Source organism: Rosa chinensis, chromosome 4 (genome assembly GCF_002994745.2).
Source record: "Rosa chinensis cultivar Old Blush chromosome 4, RchiOBHm-V2, whole genome shotgun sequence".
Classification (NCBI taxonomy): Eukaryota; Viridiplantae; Streptophyta; class Magnoliopsida; order Rosales; family Rosaceae; genus Rosa; species Rosa chinensis.
Window position 1 is genome coordinate 17,988,243 of NC_037091.1, and position 18,756 is coordinate 18,006,998.

The following is an 18,756-nucleotide window of genomic DNA, read 5'->3' on the forward strand; positions in this document are numbered from 1 at the left end:
AGGCCACTTGCTGAAATAGCAGAGACTTTGTTCCTGCTTTTTTACCTACGTTCTGCTGCTTTGTGTTTGTTTAGTTGCAAACATGAAAAGTAACCAACTCATTCTATTTTTCTTAGCCCAACACAGACCATTGGATTGCTATCTTACTCTTTTCTGAGGGGTACTAGAAAGGAAGATATAGTTGTTCCCATGGTAAGAAGTGTTCTGGTAAATAGTGAATTTTTAATGGCTGTGATTCTGGACTGCTCTCAAATTGGAGATGTACTAGTTAGTTTGAGCATTCTCAACTCAAGGACTTTCTTGCTATGATCTGTTGTTATTTCTAGAACAAAAGTTAAAACACAGGACTCCTTTTCTTATCTAGCCCATAATCACTAATTAATTAGCGAGCGATATTCTTATGAGAAAGCTTATTGACAGTATCTTTGGAGAATAATATAAATCGTTTTCTCACATAAATTTTTGTGAAATTTTCTTGTATGTTTATGACTTTTATTTATTTCTTATTTTTTATCGTAAGATTGATTATGAGAAAAGTGATCGAGGTTGGAACAAGATGATGCAGGCTTCTCCAAATGATTGGACAAGAAATTTAGCAACCATTGTGCAGTGATCTCCTTATTCAAGTGAAGATCTTCTTCAGCAAGTAATTAGCTCTCTTAGTTTTCCTTTTAGATATATCTTTATATGACAGACAATGGATTTTTCATTATATTACAGCTAAGTACCTTTATACGACAGCCAGTATATATTTGTTTCTTTTACTTTTGCAAAATTTACTTTTACTTCTGCAAAAGCATTGTAAATGTGATTACTTGAAGTAGTTCTCTATTAATATATTGTAATTTCATTTCAATTTCCTGAATTGATGCACTAGATCATGGTTGAAAAAATCGTCGTCTCTCTAGCTAGTAGACAATGGATTTATCCTAGAAATGATTGTAATTTACTATCTTCATCATCACCTACAACGTTGTCAATTTAGAAACCAATGCAATAGTTCCTCAAAACCAACGTTTTTGACAAGAAACTGTTGTGTAATGAAGTTGGAAAATATTTTTTAACTAAAAACCGATGTATATAATCTTTCAAGCCAACATTTTTTTGGGTTAAGAACCATTGTGTTTTAAAGTTGTTGAAGGCCAAAAATAATGTGTAAATTATATTACCACATCGATTTCTAAGTAAAAACAGTTATTGAATAGTTATATACACAACAGTGTATTTAGTGCTAACGGTATGTACTGTCTATAGCTACAACGATTTCTAACTAAAACTGTTGTGCTTTATTATGTTAGACATCGGTTAGGTACCGTTGTGGAGTGAAACTTAAAAAGACAACACTCACCTAGACAACGAAAATATATTTTTGCAGACAACGGTGCGGAACCGTTATCTATTTTTGATTTTGTACTAGTGTGATATTATTTATTGTAACCTACTTAGTGTCTTGGATTCGATTTGAAGAGCTAACAGAAACCTAACTACCAAATTTTTTTCAAGTACATTACTAAATTTTCAACCCTGAATGAATCGCTACCACTCCTCCAACTAGATTTTCATACTCAACCTTCTGGAAACCTGCATCTGCAATCATTGAAGCAAATGTCTCCTGCAGTCATCAATTCAGATGAATTATAAGGGGGATATAACAAAAGCCACAAATTACGTACAAACATGATGAATTGTACATACATACATATTCCAAATGTCTCCTTCATTATAAAAAGGCAAAAAAATAAAAAATAAAAGGAACACAGCAGCACCTCAGTTAAACAGTCCGTACAAACATTTGAGAGCTATATACGAGGTGTCCCCAACTTAAATTGAATTGAAATACGAGGCAATGCAGCCAGAGTTTGGCTAAGGTTTACTCCCACCTTTCTAATTACCAAATCACATACACCAATGCATACAGGAGCATTAACATCCAAGATACTATTTAGGGCAAGAACTCAGTTGAACACTAAAGTAAGCTTATTTCCATCATGAATTAAGTAAATTAAAATTGCAATGTAACTAAAATATAATATAACAGATCATTATGCACCTAGACCAGACAAAATAAATTATACTTAATCCACTAATTAGAGCACTTCAACTTCTACTACTTTCTTTCCCTCTGCAGCATAGCATGCATGTTCAACTCAGACCTTTGGAAGAAACTGTTCGAGCTTTTTTTCTTGCTTCAAAAGTAAAATGGTTGCTCTGTTTTGGCGTTTAGTTGTCCCATCCCAATTGGCAAGGTACACAAGAATTTTCCAACAAAATGCATATAATACTGGAATAAAGTATTCAAGTGGGAAGATGAATATAAACCTGTGGTGGAAAACGACGAATACTCTCTACCAAGTACTGATAAGATTCTCTATCTCCTGCAACTAGCTCTCCTAGGGTGGGAATGATTGAGAATGAATAAAAGTCATAGCGGCAAGACCAAAAAAATAGACAAACCATATATATCAAAACACAGCTTCTTAAAATATAGACTGCCTAACACATTCAAAACCTTATTAATGATCTCATGAGTGGTGTTGCCCACAATTATGGTGCCATTGTCACTGTGCGATGTGGAGCATGCTATACAGACAGTGAAACAGAAAGTGTCAACCATGGAAATGTGCATGGTTGGCCACTGTAACATGGCTACAGCCTACAGCTTCATGATAACAATCTTGGCTAAATCTCTATGGAAATTCATTGAGGCACAAACTATTTTCCATCAAGCTCCAGTCACAGGCACTTTTTGGTTAATATAAAATGGTATGTATATGAACATTCAAGTGTGTATAATATCTGATATAAGGCTCTTGGAAAGAGAAAAATACAAATCAAAGCTAACTCTTTATTCATTCTTGAGGGGATAAGAAATTTCAAAATAAAATTTCTAGTAAGCAGATGGGTAGTTGGACCTTTTTTTTTTTTTCTTTCTTTCTTTCTTTATTTCTTTTTGTAGATAGATGGGTACTTAAACTTCCACAAAAACATCATACAGTTGGGGGAAATCTATTCCTTAAGATTACTAAGAAGAAGATCCTATACAGCAGACCATGAGACTATGATTTCCATGTACTAAAGTGATTAGGATGATATCAGCAGACCATTGTTATCAAGTGTAATTTCAACTTAACTAAAAGTATACAAACACTTACAAGTCTTTGAATACAGGTAAATTTACATGGCTGAGTTCAAGGCACAGGAACCTTCCTCCCCGTTTTAGTACCCTGTTAACAAAATCATGAAAAACAAATAAGTGCAATCAGTTTACAAACTATTTTGATACCCCTTCCCACAGAATAAATAATAGCAGCTTGCCCCCAATCAGAAAGGCCTCCATCACAAAACATTATCATTATAATACTCCAGACATAAATGACAAATCTCAAGAACTTAGCTGTGGACTCTTTATCCATATATGCTTCTTCCATTCTAACAAAACCTTTGTTTTCTTCCATAGAAGGAAAATTTTACAACTTCATGTGCACAAAAATAGAAAGATGCGCAACATTGGCTTTGGCCCCACACCAAAAACTTACTATTTGATATTCATCTGGTTCTCTCAACCTACTATAGCTCTAGATATTGGTATTGCAAGCAACTATGTGACTAGGAAATAGGAATACATCTATATGTTTGTTAGATAAGGGAACGTATCCATATATCACATGCTAGGGAACCATTTAACATAGTTGAATTCACTTTTAAGTAAGGCAGGCAATAGAGGATCAATAGTCTTAAAAAGGTTGTAGCTGTTTATCTAGCTGTCTATAACATCTGAAAGAGAAAAGGAGACAGCAATCGGAGGTCTCAAAATCCTTCCTTTCATTCTTAAAAGCGCCAATGTAGGAAGAATCATTTTGAAAACTACCAAATACACAGTTAGAATGATGGACAGCTTAACTATTCAACCTATATAACTATCAATTACTTAGGAAAAAAAATATTGTTGTAGCCTAATGTGCCAAAAACAATGAAACTATCTACATCAACATAATCCAATTGTATGCAACAAAAAGTTTGATGCATATACAAAAAAGTAATCTTGTTTCTATTTTTCTTCTGAGAAGAGAAGTCATTTTGTTTAAGCAACACGAAATGTAGAAAGGGTGGATACAGAGAGCGATCGCCTACTCAGGTGACTACAACAGTGATAGTTTGCCTTGTATTAGTTATTATCTGTTAGAACCTATCAAACAGCACAAAGTTGTGTACCATACCTATAAGCTTCAGAAAGTGCTTTCTCTATGTGTGTGACATTCCGGATCCCAAATGCAATTGTGTAACCATCCATTGTATTATCTCCGAAACTCAGGACTTCTGCATCTCCCTCCACCCATAGAAGGGATTTATCTTCTCCAAGACCTACACATTTCAGTACACCAATCTTACACTCAAAAGAAGTATATTTTATCACATGAATAAGAGAATGTCCAATCCAAGCAAGCTCCAAGTTTATAACATTAATATTACCTCTCTGCAAGGCTCGCTTTTTACCAACATTCAACATGTTGGGATTGATGTCACATACATACACCTTAGTTTCTTCCTGTAAATCATCTTCAAGAACATTCAGCAAAGCTCTACGTTTGATGCTGTTTATACTGTCTAGTATTCTGAAAGCAACATCACCTGCCAAAAACAAAAACAGAATTAACAGTACGATCAACATATATGATTCAAAGATTTTAAAGAAACCACAAGCAATTGATTTCAACATTGTCCCATACAAGGAAGATACAGTCATGTAGCATTGAAGCAGCTAAATTTCATGTCATGAACAAGGTTTTTGTTTGGTAGATGAACTCCAGCACCCAGCAGGTATTGCATTTGCAATATCACCATGCACCCCATACTATGGGATGGGAAGGTGCCATATCAGCCCTAGGGAAACCAGTCCAGTTTGACTTCAGAAATTTAGTTGTTCTTGGAAGTTTGAATATATATGTATATATATTGTTGTAAGAAAAATATCTCTTTTTTTGGCTTACGGCATCCTCAGTCCACATCCTTGGTCAGATCCGTCCCCAACCCAAACTCGGTTTGATAATTTATGAAAAGCATGCAAGATTAATATAAAATGCCAAAAGCTGACCCAACTACATTTGTGTAAAGGATATTTAAAGATGTAAAGCATAAATGCCAAATGTAAGAGTAAACTTTAAAGTATAATGAAATCCATTCGGTCTGACAAATGTAAAATATAATTGAGTATCACAAGCTCACCTGTTCCACCAGCCACATCAAGATGGTTCATTCCAGGAAAAGATTCAGTTTGGAAACCAATCTGAAAAGTGGGGATATTGACGTAAAGCAATGTAAAGGGAAAGTGCAATCATGCAAATTGTTTATTGATATACAAGAACAAGAGTAAATCTTCAAGAGGCTAACCTATCCTTCCATAATCTGTGTAATCCTACACTCATCAAATCGTTCATTGTATCATAGTTTGAAGCAACATTGCTGAAGACATTACCAACCATTTGACTTTTTTCCTCTTCCCGTACTTCCTTGAATCCTGCAGATCAAACACTGACCAATTATCCATCAACCAAGCCATCTGAAAACAAGAGAATGCTGGAAATAACTTAATGGCTTTGTTTCTAAAGTCTAGCAAATGAAAAAGAGTAAACAAAAGAAAACATTCAAATACCTCTCCAATAATAATGACCCCCTCTAAGAGAAGAAGAAAAAGCTTCCTTTCCAGCCTATTCTATGTCAGAAATATATTCCGGAACCTAAGCTCTACATACCAACAGACAAAAACCCCTCTTTTTGCTCGAAAATTAACTGCAGACAATTACAGACATTACACTTAGGCCTTACCTACTGTTATTATTGATTACTCTATGATAATAAACAAAATGTATGACAAACCAGCAATCCAATTACGAATAACTAGTACAAAAACCATGCGAATGCAATAGAGATGGACATGAACTCACCAAAGCTTGTGGCATGAGAATGCAATAGAGATGCAGGGCAAAACCTGGGTAACAGTTTACTCCCTATCTTCCTCTTCACTGTTCTCAAGGCCATAACTGTAAACCTGTAAAAAAAAAAAAAAAAAAAAGGTCAGGACTCATAGCAGAATTTGAGCTACATTCTCCAAAACAAAAGCAATCAAAACCAAAACTTGACAATTTCATGTCAACCACATTCTCCAAACCATTGAAAAAATTAATCCCCAATTCTCAGAATTTTTTGAAACCAACACAGAAAACGCAAGTTCTGCAACGTCCCAAAATTTAGAGATTGAACAGGTTCAGAATGATGAACGGCAGCCAACAGTAACAAGGAGAAGTTAAAACTGCAATCTTTCGAGGTGAAATCACTGGAAAATTCATGGGGTGGAGAAGAAGCAAGAAGAAAAAAAAAGAAGAAAAAATTATAGTGGACAATCTAAACCCCCAATTTAATCAAATGTAACAGAACCAATTTAACAACCTGTGCAAAACCATTTACCAATTTAATCAAATGAACAACTAGAGTTTATAATTTGGTCATTTGGATGCCTAGACCGAATATGACGTAAAACCAACGAACCTGGTTTGAAATCAATAACAAATTGAAAATTTCAGCCAAATTGAATCCAAGATTGAAATGCAACCAAATTGCAATACATACTTACACAGTTAAGAGAGGAAGAACTGAAGAATAAGAAGAGTGGAACTCAACGAAGGAGAGACTACTACTACTGTGATTCCTCTGTTTTTGCTTTCACGATTTTGGTATTATACTTCCGCTTAAAAAGAAAGTTTGTACAACTTTTGCTACAGCCTTTACCAAGTGCCCGTCTAGCTCAGTTGGAAGAGCGCAAGGCTCTTAACATCACTTTTTGTGTGTGTGTGTGTGGAAGGGCCACTAATATAGGTAGAACCGTAGAAGTACCTTAAAGAAGAGAAGTCCGCGCTAACAAAAAACGTTACGCCTTGCAAACCACCGCATTCATCCATCAAGGAAGGGGGATTATGTATTTGCATGGCTGGAGCTTATCGGATTTTCAAAGCTCTATCTCCTTTGGTTGCTGTTGCCCTTGCCATCAGTGTGGGTTTGAATGTTGCTCTATCCCTTCCCAATGTTCCAATCATGATGGAATCTGATTCCCAAATTGTTGTCTCTTCTTTATGCTCATCTACCTCCCTTTGTGATTGGAAAGTTGCAAATCTAATCTCACAAGCCTGATATGTCGCTCAAATCCGGAAAGTTAGTTGGCATTAGACCAGCAGGAAAGCAAACCGTGCAGCAGACCTTGTTGCTGGTCTTGTTATCAATGGGAAGTGCCCTGTGAACTGGGTGTCACATCCGCCTTCCTCTCTCTCAAATGTTCTTCTATATGATGTCCTTCCTTGTCCCCTTTAAGGCCTCTGTTCAGTTTTTCCTTTGTTGTTTTCTCTGCTTTAGTTTCTTCCCTTCTGTTTTCTCCTTGGTTCCTTGTTCTGGGAAGCCTCTGTTTTGTTCTCTGTTTCTCTGAAAGTACTCTTCACCCAAAAAAAATACGAAGGCAAATATAAAAGATGTTTATATACTTGTACCTTTTTTTTTTTTTTTTTTTGAAATAATGGGAATTCCATTGATAATAGCGCATGCTAAGAAGGTCATTACATACCCATCTACTGACACATAACAATGGCCAGACAAGACTTCGTGGAGGAGCCACAGTGATACATAGGATAGACCAACTACAGTAAAACTTATCGCTCGCATAACAGCGAGCCTATAAGCTATGAAAAAACATAGCAAATAGACAAGCTAAAACAAAGACACTCATTAGGTTCCTAATACAAGGGAACTTATTGTAATTAGACAAAAGCTAAACATAGAGGCCCAATGGGGTAGCTCAAAGAGGAGAGACCCAAAGCCCTAAGGCCCAACAGGATTTGGAGCAAGGCCCAACCGGCCATCATCTTCACGCGTCTGCCCGTGCAGCACCACCCTCCACCAGCAATCCGTCCTATCGTGCAGCGCCGACTCACCACCCCGTTCAAAACTGCGCCGACCCGATCTGGTATACAACACACCACCTCACCACCGCACCTCCAAAAGCCACTACTGCATCATCTCAGTCTGCACAGCTGCACAGCTCCTCAGAACCGCCGCCACTCATCCCTTCAGACCCCGCCGCCACCCAGATTTGCAGAGCCGTGCCGAAGGCTGCCATCCTTGCACAACGCAGTCACATCCAGAGATCCCGTCTGGAACTCACCACCTCCTCCCCTCTAAAACCTTGAGTTTCAAAGCCTCTCTCTAGATCTCCCCGAGCAAATAGCATCAGTGGCCAAGTAAGTAAAGGAAGATGAGTACCATTCACTAGTACAATAATTAAAACTTAATTTTTCAGTCATGTAGGTTATGTAAAGTCATTTCACACAAAAGAAAATAGTCTGAATCACTCTTAGTTAATGGACCTAATTATGGTACTCCAGAAAATTCTTTGACTTGGTGTAAAAAACCTCATAATATTTAGGGAAAAAAATACAAACAGTACTCCAATTATGGCCAATTCTAAATTTTCATACCCAACTTTCCGAACTATCACAATGGTACCCCAAATAGCTAGCCCGACCCAATATACGTACCTGCCATCCATAACGGGGTTAACACGTATGCCACGTGGAGTATTTGATGGGTATTTGTGTCATTTACTTACCCAGCTCCATTCTCTAGTCCCTTCTCTCTCTCTCTCTCTCTCTCTCTCTCTCTCTCTCTCTCATCCCCATTCAAATCCAGCAAACCCAGAAACAATCGACAATGGTGGAGGAAACATGCCATCAACAATGGTGGAGTCCACCCATTAATGATGGTGAAATAGTGAATTAATAGCAAAAATCACTTTCTGACACCCAAGAGAAGTAGCAATTAGCAATGGTAGAGTAGTAGCAATCAGCAATGGTAGAGTCTAAGCTCCAACGGAGCCAATCGAGAGACCTCAACAACCTCTTTTCTGTTTTCCTCTAATTTTTCTCACAATCACTTTCTTCACACTTAATCCGATTTTGTCTTCTGCTCTTGTTTTCGCCGTTGCGTGTAAAAGAAGGGATTGCAAGAAGAAATCTGGGGAAGGTAGTGTTTATTAGCTCTGAGATTGTTTGATTTGGGGCTGATCGTTTTTGGGTCGGTTGATTTTAGGGGAGAAATGAAGTGGGTTGTGGGAAACTTTGGGTTTTAATTAGCTTAAAAGGTGGAAGCTTGGGAGGTGCTGATTCCGGCCTCAATTGTAAACACCAGAAGGTCCTGATTCCAAAGCTATAGATTCAAGTGAGAAAAACCATTAAAGATGGGAAGATTGCTTCCATGCTCAAGGCACAACACCAGAAGAAGATTGAAGACGCAATCGAGTAGGCTATCCAATGGCTAAACCGCGCTGCTCCTGACATGGGTATGGTCGTATGTGTGGTGGCATGGAGCAAGGTGTTCCTCCAACTGATGGCAGTGGTGCTCAAGGCTTGAGAGCTGAGCATAGGGACCCAAAAGAGAGGATAGATCTGGTGAAATCACCAGAAGAAGAAAAAATTGAGAGAGGAAAGAAAAAAATATTAAAAAAAGTCTAAGTGAATGAAGTGACCAAAATATCCTTTAAGATACGCCACTTGGCATGCCGCTTAACGCCGTCATGGATGATAGGTACGAATATTGGGTCGGGTTGGGAATTCCGGGTACCATTGTGATAGTTTCAGAAAGTTGGGTATGAAAATTTAGAATGGGTCATAATTAGAGTACTGTTTGTATTTTTTTCCCTAATATTTAAGCTAAGTTAGCCATCAGTTTGCTAGCAAGAAACACTCCAATAAGTAATAACTCGACAAAATTTATTGCACTTGGATCCCAAATGTGAAACCCTACAGAATAGGTACCCATCAAACTAGTCGAGATTTGAGCTCGGGGTTGAGCCTACTCCCACTTAGCACCCCAAATCACTGTGGTCACCCAAGTTTCTCTTAACACCCACCCAAATCGATCAATGTGATCCTCAACTCCTCCTAAAATGTCTGCGCCGATCTGTCCTTGAAACACGTCTGTCTCCCTACGCAACCTGGCTCTGACGAGGAATCTCGCCGGTGTTAGATCAGCAGGGCACCGAAGAGAGCCTGCTGCTGTTCTGCTCAAACCCTAGGATGGGTTAGCTTGTTTATTGATCAACCGGCACTTTGTTGATTAAGGGTTCATAGTCATTGAATCATGAATTAAGCCCATAAATATTATGCCGTATTTGAGGCCAATAATCATTTTTCTTTATAATATATGTAAATTGTATAATTATATGAGTAGCATTAAACCTATAAAGGTGTATACGTACGTCTTAATAAGTTGAGAAATAGAAATAAGAATGGTAAAATAATCTAGTAATAAGGGTAAAATACAAATAATCAAATCCAATTATTTATGTTTCTGATGTGTTCTTTGAGGATTTGATCTGCATGATGTTGTAGAAAAATACTGCATAATGATTCCGTCTGTTCTCTTTTCATTAATTTGAAGTCAAATCTTTAAGCTCCTTCTTTTCAACCCCAGTTTGTGAAGTCCCCAGTTTGTTTTACTTCACAGTAGGAAAAAAAGACTGAGACTTCACAGTAGACCCATGCATGAATGACACAACCCACACAAGCTGGGCTACCCTAAAGTCTACTGACATGCCTCTACTCAACAACACTCACTTGCAACTATTCCGTCACTGATGGCTTTTGTCATGTCATTAACATGTAGGTGAATATGAAACTTATTGATATATATGTTTTCCTTTCCTCTATAATAGCTTGCTAGGTTTGTATTGCAATCTTTGAGGTTGGTTTTTCATGTACCGCAAGTGTGTGAGCAGATGTCCAGGTGGGGGTTTTTCTTCCCCCCTTTCCTTTCCAATTTAGGAGAATCCCCTTTGTTTATGGGAATGAAATGTAAGACATGATGACTCCCTTTTCCTGGAAAGTTTGAATTTTGTGATCAGTTCTGACATTTTCTTAGTACAGTATTGTTAGAGGGGTTCTTCCACCATCTATTGCAAAGTTACCCTTTCTCAAATGCTACTGTTATTACTAATATGTACGTGTTGCCCTTGTTTACAGTGATTTCACGAGAAATTTTCTTAGTGGTAATATACTGAGTGAATGGGCTTCTACAAATTAGAAATATATGTAAATTCAATTCTTAACTCCATATTGTTTGTTGTCCAATAATGGCTTATAATGATTGAACTAAGACTTTGAGTAAACTGCAGGTCCTTTAATGTGAACAACTTAACTGGACCAATCCCTGCCTTCTTGGGAAACATCACCACTCTAAAATACTTGTATGCTCTGCCTCTATCTCCATTTAATTCTTCATTGTGTTTGTTGAATCAAGTTTAATTTTCGTTTGATTTAGCCTTTTCGAATATGTTTTCAGGAACCTTGAGACTAGCATGTTTTCTGGAACTGTTCCTCCTGAGCTTGGGAAGTTGGTTTACTTGCAGAATCTGTAAGCTCCTTCTTCAACCTCAGTTTGTTTTACTTTTTTTTTTTTTTTTAACAAATTACATATAAGTTATTGACAAAAGATGACCTAATAAATACATCCTCTAAAGATTGAATTAAACATATAAGGACTAAATCTTACAAATAAGGACAATATACTCTCCATTTGCTACATGTCATGAGTTAATTTACTTTTTTACCCTTAACTACTTTTTTTTTTACTTCTAATCCCTTTATAAGGATTAAATCTTTACAAATAAGGACAATCTCCACTTGCCATATGTCATGAGTTAATTTACTTTTTTACCCTTAACTACTTCTTTTAACTAATCCCCCCATGTTACTTTTTTTTTTTTTTTTGAGAATAATCTATGTTACTTTTTTTTTTTTACTGAGAATAATCTATTTATGTTACTTTTTTTTCCCTGAGACTAATCCGTTTATGTTACTTTTTTTTTTTAAAGAATAATCCGTTTATATTACTTCACAAAACCTCACTCTTCTCCTACTCTCATCTCATGGTCCAATCCTGCTACTGCACTCATACTCGTCTAGTTCGGCTACTGCACTCATCCAATCCCGCTACTGCACTCATACTTGTCCAGTTCTGCTACTGTACTTATACTTATGTTCTGCTACTGCACTCATCATTGCCTAATCCTGCTACTACACTCGTCCAATCCCGCTACTGCACTCATACTCTTCCAGTTCTGCGACTGCACTCGTCATCGCCTAATCCTGCTACTTCACTCGTCCAATCCCGCTACTGCACTCATACTCGTCCAGTTCTGCTACTGCACTCATCATCGCCTAATCCTGCTACTGCACTCATACTCGTCCACTTCTACAACTGCACTTGTACTCGTGTTCTGCTACATTTTCTTTTTCTTAATAACACTCAACTACATTCTTTTACGATGCTAAGAACATCAATAGGTTCAAATGCAACCATAAAAAAAAGCATGAATTGTATGCATAATATAACAAGTAATAGCAGTAGCAGAAGCAATTAGATATGTCAATCCATGAATGAAATTGAAGCCTCCGATTGAATCTCGGGTAGCAGAAGCAATAGCAATAGTAGGAGCAGGATTTTGAGCAGCAGCAGCAGAAGCAGTAACAGGAACAATAGCAGTAGCAGTAGCAATAGCAAAATTTAGAGTTTCATGGCACATATAGAAATAGGTAAATATCCAATGCCTATTCTGCACCATGCTTTCAAATACCTTTAGACAATGGTAATTAACAATCATTCTACTATGCCAAAAAAAAAAAAAAACCACGAAATTGTGAACCATACTATACAAATTTGTCAGGGATATGTAAATCCCTTTCTGTCCCACCCTCCAGGGGCTTATTAGTTTATTGCTCATGTTATTGCACGTAGTCCTTTCCTTCTTCGCCTATTTGACACCTAATCCTCCACACTAATACCATTTCCTTCTTCACGTTTCAAGATCCCTCTTCGTTTTCAGGACCATCTCTATTTAATACTTCTACTTTAGAAGGAAACAAAGAAGAAAAGCCATGACTACCTTGCTGATTCACGTGGTTCTTCTAAGCTTTACCTTGTTCCTGCTCTTACCATTTTCCCAGTCTGCAGATGTTAAGTATTGCGGTCAGTCTCTCTTTCACTTTGATTTCTTTCTAACAATTTTCTTTGTTCCTTTTCTAGTATTTTCACCTCCATGCCATTTCGGTCTCGGTGCTTTTGCAAACCAGCCTTTGATTCTCGACCGGTTTCGGCATAGGCTTTCCGGGAGGCTTATCGGATTGTCCTCTGGAACTTGTGCTTCTTCCTTTTCTCTTTGTACCTCATCACCTCGCAATCCACTCCGCTCAGCTGAGTTGTCGTCGCCGGAGCAGCGGTTACGCCGAATTCCACGCCGTTGTGGTTCACATTTTGGATGAACGGATATGAAATGCCGAACAATGAATTTTCGTCGAGAACAACTCCCACATCAAAAGAGGATGACGAGACCTGAAAATCAAAAAATTAAACTACAAAATCATTATAGAAAATCCAAAAATTTGTTCAAGCAAGAACAAAAATGAGCATAATGCGCGTTTTGGGGCATGGGGTTTCTGTTTTGGGGTTCTAGGCTTCGAGTTTTTGTTTTGGGGGTTGGGTATTAAGGCAATGTACGTAAATTTTGATAAAAATTAAGTATTTTGGTCATTTTACATTAAAATTAGGAGTCAGGCCTGCATCATTTAGCTTTTGGGCCTGGACTCATGTCCTTATTTGTATAAATTTTTTTGAAAATGAGTTTTCTGTGTTTATATCTTTGGTCATGTGCTACTATGTAATTATCTATTTTTTTGTTTGTTTGTTATAAGTATTAAGTAGTTGAATAAGCAAGTACAAACTGATAAGTTGGCTCTGATGTCTACAACATTATGGTCTAACCTCTGTTCATTGAATTATGTTTTTGACAGAGAGATCCAAGCTAGTGGTTTACAAGGCCCTATTTCTTCTAGCATTTCTATCTGTAATTTAACAAAACTGAGTTCCGCATCCAACTCTCAGTTGCATTGACACTAAAAATTGTAATCTACAGTTAACAATTTACGCTATAGCTTTATATCACAGGTTTTTTTTTTTTAATTTCTGATGCCATTTATGTAGAAGATTAGCGACTTAAATGGAGGGGGTTCAGTGTTTCCAAACTTAAGTAGCTTGCTAAGATTGTAAGTCCAAAAGATGTTATATTTTTGTTCATCATAGTTTTAGACTAATCCTTGCTTATCCTCAAGAATGCTAATATGGAGTCATGCATGTTGCAGAATGCTGAGGAACTGTAATTTATCTGGACCTTTTCCTGATTTATCAGCATTGATAACATTGAATATCTTGTAATACTGCTATTTCATTACTTTCTATCTTTCATTCTACTATATTTTTAAAAGTACACAAGGCACTGTGAATTAATACTTTCTCGATAGCAGTTTGAATGACGAGGTTCATTTGCTCAGTTAAGCCTCCAACTAGTAAGCTTTGGGTTCTTATAACATCCTCTCGTTATTGTTTTACAGAGATCTCAGCTTCAACAAATTGGAAGGAAGTATTCCTGATCTTGAAGATCTTAAATCTGCAACTAATTTAGAAGATATATATATATATATATATATATATATATATATATAAGTTGATGCTTATATATAATGTAACAGAGGACTCACTTTCAGTGTCCTTAAATTCATTTTTTCTAGAAGTGAACCTTTGGCTAGTCTTGGAATTGTGATTGTTGGTTGGTTATAGATGATGGGTTTCATAATATTTTTCAATATATGATATTTGCTGCAAATGGTATTAGCTTTAGTGTGCAATTCACTCCAATTTTTTTTTTTTTTTTTTATAAATGAAATATTCTTTTACAACAGCAAAGTATCCATCGCAAAGTACCCGTCGCAAATAGTTTAACCATTGCGACGGCAACAGTTTTCCGTCGCAAATACTTTTTGCAACGGAAATTTACCGTTGCAAATATATCTTGTGACGCTACTTATTGCAACGCTAACTTTTCCGTCGCAAAAAGCTCAATTTGCCGTCACGAAAAGTTTTTGCAGTCGCAAAAGCAATTGTTTTTAGTAGTGTTGGGTAAAATATTTTATTCTCTCTTCCTTAAATAGTCAGATTTCAAGATATGAATCATTGCTAAATAAAAGAAAAATTACAAAAATAATGGAGGTAGGGAAAACATGAAGGGGATGGTGAATAAGGTGATAGATATGTACGCACCTTTTTTTTTCCTTCTTCCTAATTAATGCGATTTTGATAGTCAATTTGATTATGCAAAAATTAAATTATATATGCTATGTGGTTTTTATCGGGAACACTCATGCATATGGTGAAAGGTACCATTTGTACTGAAGATTTAGGGTGGATGTGATGCTGGTTGCAATTCAAGGTGTGTATCTGCACACCCTTGTGGTAAGTCGTCTTGTGATTCAGACAACATATGTCGATGCTACTACGTACGACTGTCCAAAAATAAAAAATGCAAGTTGAGTTTGGGAATCTGGGGTGATAGCTGTAATGATCGTGATTGTGACACGCAGTGTCATGTCAAGTATCCTAATAGGGGTTTAGAACCTTGGTATTGTTTAGATATTGAAGCTCCCCAGTTCACTTCTTGTTTTTGTGTGGTTAAATGTTAGGATTACTTAGTTGATGCAATCTCAATACTTTTCTTTCGGTGCCTATTTCTCTGGTTTCTTTCTCAAACTTTCGTAGTGGCATGGTTTCATTTAAAGATTGGGGAAACCAAGCTGATTGAAAGGTTTGTTCAAGTGTTGAATAAAATTTTTATGTTTTGCTGCAAAGATGACCCATCGCTGTATATACTTATGTGAAAGCTTAATCATTTTTCTTCTTCTTATTCATAATCCCACCTCATCCACCTCTAATGACAATGAGATTTGAACCTGTGATCCTCCACAATGTTAGTTAGATTAGTTATCTGACAAGTCATACCTTACCGACAAATGATTAAATGACAGCATGTGATGATTAATTGATGAGAAAAAAGAAGAAGAAAAAAGTAGATAAATTAAAATTTAAACTAATATAAAATGAGTATTCTTATTAAATTTGTCTAAGATCAATATCCAAAGAAATTTTAATAGTTAAGAGATAAGTCTCTTATCTTAATATATAGTATGCAGGTGGTAATTGAAAAAAAGTCGAAAGAAACTTAAAAGGCAAAACCACCACAAACTACCTTGGTTTGCATCGCAAGGTATTGGGTAACGGCACAAGGGACACATATGTTTGATCTTTAACCACTCTTCAATACAAGCTTCATGAAAAAGGTGTAAGCAAGGCAACCGAGTAGCTTTTCCAGCAACCTCCTCAAGACATATAACACATGTTCTAGTTTCTTCTTCCAAGCTATCATCTCTCATTTCCTCCAACTCCTCTATGGCTGATTCACTTGCAGGACTTGTCTCAACCACATCGTCATTGTCGTCCTCGTCCTCCTCACCGACGTCACTGACACCACCTTCACCGACACCAACACCAACACACGTTCTAGTTTCTTCTTCCAAGCTATCATGTCTCATTTCCTCCCACTCCTCAATGGATGATTCACTTGCACGACTAGTCTCGACCACATTGTCGTTGTCGTCGTCCTTGTCCTCATCCTCCTCACCATCACTGACACCACCTTCATCAACACCAACACCATCATAAACTGTTAGCATGGATTCTCTTGTAAACCTATTCTCCTCCTCGCGTTCTCTAGCACACATATATTGAAATTGGTCTAGATCCTCTAAACGATGCAATTTTGAAGTAATGCAATAAATGTTTATCTGAAGAAAATGAACTTTAAACTTGTACATGATAGCAATAGAGCCAACCATCTCAAATATTTTGGCAACAAGAATCTGCTGCTCCGCTTCTGGAACAGCCATGCCTTTAAGCACCTCACGAATTCTGGTCCGGGGCATCCAATATTGCATAGCATGGGGAACATATAGGTCGAGACCTTGGAGCTTAATGTCTCTTGTACTTTTGAGGTCTTCTGGTTCATCAGGAATATATACATACCTACCATCGTTGGCCAAGCATCCTACTTGGGATGAACGGTAAAGGTAAAATTGAATCTGAATCTCTTCATGGATCTCTGGAAACAGCTGCGGCAATTTTGTCCATTCAATATGGCTATAATAAGAATCGTTGCGTATCTCAGTGGCTCTATAAAAATCATAGGAGCTTGGCATACTTGATCTAAGACCTAAATTACAACCAACGTCTATATCTACTTGAACCAACGATATGTTCATGGTTTTGAGAGATTGAAGCTATACTATGGTTCCCACAACCCTAACATAGATTAATTCCTAAACCTAAACTGACTAGGAAAAGGCTCATTTTCCAAATAAAAGAATGAGTCGCCTTTTCCTTAGAGCAAGTCCACCCGTAGTCAAGAAATGTCAAGGTCGAAAAGTTAAGGGGTCGACTAGTCAAGAAATTGTTCATTGCCACTGGACATGAGTTTCCACCCATTATGTTTCTTGACCAGTCAGATTTGCTGTTCATTGATTTTTTTTTTATTGGAAAATTGAAATAGATTTGATTTAAATAGATGGTAATAATGGAGATTTGTATTATATTTAATGTCTGAATTGTGATTGCTATAGCTTTCTGGAAAGGGAACGACGCTAGGTAGAGAACTCGTTACTTTGCCACGACGTGTGGGGTTTTTTGGGCTTTCGGGATCGTTTTGGGCCTCAAAACTGCAATTTTCTATTTTCATAATATTTACTAGAATTTTTTACAATTTTTTTTGTTACCGTTTGATTTAATATATATATATATATATATATATATATATACATATTAATTGGTTGCCATCAGATCTGCATGTTAATGGAAACAGACGACTGAGATTACTTGACCGTTGGCTACAAAATTCGAATAGCACCAACAGTTGTCTGCCACATCGCCTCCACTTCCCCTATAATTGTCGCTACACGACAAAAGCACATTCTCCGGTCAATTATGCCGCTACGCGACAAGCGACTTGGCTCAACGCGCTAGTCCTTCTCTCCTCCGTCAGTGATGAGGTCAGCCATGTTGGGTTTGGGCTGAGCTGGCAGCCGGCCAAGCTTGAGTCAAAAATATACTTTGTCAGGAAAAGCCAAAGCTTGGCTGGTCACTCTTGGGCCGGTAGAGGGAGGATTTTGCATTTGGTCGGTCACCACCTCATCAATCCCTACTGGAGGCCTGTCAATACTAGACCAGTGGACATGCTCTTATGGACCTTAATTTTAAGAGAAAGACTTGTGTGGGGCACCCGCACCGCCACATGGTGCGGCAGACCAATCACTGCCCAGCAGGGGGTCTTTTGGATATTATACATTTAGGGAGCAGGGGCAGTTTCGGAAAAGAATAAAAATTTTCTTTCTTCTTGGGTGGCCCTAAAGCCATATGGTGGGGAAACCCCCACCTAACAATTTCTCTAATTTTAATTTTAATTTTCCATTACTGATTATGGACCTTAATTTTTCTTTTTCTTTTTATTTTTCCATTACTGATTGTGATGTTGTTCAAAGAGGTACAATGAATGATGCACGGAAGCGTTCGATAAAATTTTAAAATTTACACCTATTTTTATAAGAAAATTTTCTTATAAGAATAGGTGCACGTTCAATTGGATCATCACGATCAGAGACAATTTTTCTTGATCTAATACCTGTGTTTACTCATTTGCTTTCCAATTTACTTTGTGTAGATGTTTGTTTATACACAGGGTTGTGGCAGTAATAAGAATTGCCATTAGACAGCATCTTTGCATAACAA

At 37.2% G+C, this 18,756-nt stretch overlaps 1 pseudogene; it reads right to left on the reverse strand.

Moving 5' to 3' along the window:
• Positions 1 to 1,177: 1,177 nt before the first annotated feature.
• On the reverse strand, positions 1,178 to 7,450 carry LOC112198560 (annotated as a pseudogene).
• Positions 7,451 to 18,756: the final 11,306 nt, after the last annotated feature.